We start from the raw sequence: 2,283 nt of genomic DNA, 5'->3' as shown, positions 1-2,283 counted from the left end.
ATTTAGATATATGTCATTAGTCCCCTTCATAAGCCGCCACCTTAACATTGAACTGTAAATTTCCTCCGGCTTATAATTAAACCGGACGTTTCCTTTTATCATAGGCTGCCGACTTTCATCATGCCTCCCAAAGCTCCTAAAGCCTCCATCACTTGCAATTGGATGAGGTCCAATGTCACCAACGAAACCTTAGCAGATTTTGTCAAGTCAGGCTATCTGCCCAAGAAGGTGGTCATTTTTGCGGATCACATGAGCCGGGGCTTCGCACCGCCCGGCTCAAAGTTTCTTAGAGACGTGCTGAACTTCTTTGACCTGCGGCCACAAGATATTGGACCCAACTCGGTGTCCAACATATGCAATTTCCAAGTGTTCTGCGAGGTTTACCTTGGAGAAGAGCCCAGTCTGCTGCTCTTCAGAGAGCTTTTCTATTTAAACCGCCAGAACGAGTGCGCCAACGGGCCAAGTTTGGAGCTAGGCGGCATCTCCATTCAGCGGCGGAGGGACTGCCTTTTCCCTTACGCAGAGCCGCCAAGCCACCCCAAAGACTGGAATCTGACGTGGTTTTACTGCCAAGACACGTCGCCGGCTGATGAGAGTCCGTTGCCCGGCTTTCGCCCCTCGCGTCTGGAGCCGACTCACCCACTGTCAGACAAGCTGACTCAAGCGGAGTGCCAACCTCTGCTCCCCACCATCAACAAGATCAAGGCTCTCCTGGGCAATGGTCTCAACGGAATCGATCTGGTCCGGGTCTGGATCTCGTGGCGGGTGATCCCATTGAGCCGCCGCCCCGGCTTAATGTGCGAGTACACGGGCCGTAAGGATGACCCCAGAGACACAGCCGCAACGATCTTCCTGAAGATGTTGCAGAGGATATGACCAAGGCTCTTTTGAACGAGAGCCTGGCAGACTGCGGGAGGACCGGGTTAGCCCCCTTCTGCAAGACCAACCCAGCCCCAGCGGTAAGCCGCTGATCTGAACATCTTATCTTCTTCTGTATATAACTTTCATCTGAATCGTTTTAAGAAATCATCATTGTACTTTTCAGGCTGATGACAAGTTCTGGCGGGTCAAATATGACCATGAGGCGGCCAAGAAGGCCAGAAAGGCGAAGAAAGCCGCCAAGAAAGCCGCCCCTCGCAAGAAAGGAAGTAGGCCTACTGCTTCAGAGCTGATGCAACTAAGCGACAGCTCCGAGTCAAAGGTAACCCCTGAGCCTGTAAGTCCTTGTTGTATTTGTTGTTTATTTCTGTCCGCCTTATCAATACTTGTTCATCAATAGGACGACACCGGAGCAAGTAACCTGGTGGTTGAAGAGGTAACAATACTTTCCTCCGACTCGGAGCCCTTGCCACGGCTGAAAATCCGAAGGGTAACCCAGAAAGTAAGCTTTTCACATCCTTTAGCTTATCAAGACCCTCAATTTATTTTGAAGCGACAGGTTCATGAGAGCCGGCGGCACACCCGGACCGACAAAAACACTGACCTCTCCTCCGGGTTACCTGACGCATCAAGGAAACGCCGGACCGAGGTGATCTCAAAATTGTACCCTTTTCATCCTTTGGCAGGTGTTATACGTCAACCGCTCAACTCTTCTGACTCAAATTATCAGGAAACTTCCCCCTCTTCTGGCGACTCTATGCAGTCAAGCCTGCCGGCCTTCAAGACCGTGCCCGGGTAACGATAATCATCTCATGTTGTACTTTGTCTTTACTTACACTATTGTGCTTAACCTTTCTGTCCTTTCAGTGCCCAGGCCAAGCTCACCAAGAGGGCGAAGAAGACCAAGCCGGTCGAAGAGCCGGATTTGCCTGAGCCAGAGGCAGCCGCTCAAGAACCGCCAGCTGCCTCTGCTCCTGAGGCCGCTGCTCCAACCAACAAGCCTGTAACAGAAGCTTCTGTTAACCCGGAGGCCTCCAGCTCGGCTCAACCAGCAGATGACCGGGACGTGGTAATCACCCGGACGGAGTTTGTTGAGCCGGGTAGACCTACTGCGCTGGCGGTGCTCCGCCAAAGGGGAGCTGCTAGAGTCCCGCCGGGTTAACTTGGACCTCACCGACTACGCCAATTTGAACATTGGAGAGATCGTCTCCGGCTTCGTCAGCCAAGTGCACAAGAGCCGGGACGCAGAGATTGCTATGGTGAACCAGATCCAGCAGAAATCTGAGGTATTATTCTTCTGTCCTCTTACTTACTGCATAGTTACCTTTACCATGCTAGCCCCCAAGTCGACGACTTATGATTGAGTATGTTGTAGACTTAGGTTCCGGCTTATTTCCATGAGCC

At 52.0% G+C, this 2,283-nt stretch overlaps 1 long non-coding RNA gene across 1 annotated transcript; it reads left to right on the top strand.

Annotated features, from left to right (window-relative positions):
* Nucleotides 1-1,314: 1,314 nt before the first annotated feature.
* LOC141022387 (uncharacterized) lies at nt 1,315-1,899 on the top strand. Its single transcript, XR_012183683.1, has 3 exons — nt 1,315-1,528; nt 1,610-1,674; nt 1,747-1,899. It is a non-coding gene; the product is annotated as an uncharacterized lncRNA (long non-coding RNA).
* The last annotated feature ends 384 nt before the right edge of the window (nt 1,900-2,283 follow it).

The sequence above is a fragment of the Aegilops tauschii genome, chromosome 5 (genome assembly GCF_002575655.3).
Source record: "Aegilops tauschii subsp. strangulata cultivar AL8/78 chromosome 5, Aet v6.0, whole genome shotgun sequence".
Lineage (NCBI taxonomy): Eukaryota > Viridiplantae > Streptophyta > Magnoliopsida > Poales > Poaceae > Aegilops > Aegilops tauschii.
Note: the sequence above shows the minus strand (reverse complement) of the source record. Positions and strands in the feature narration are given on the sequence as shown.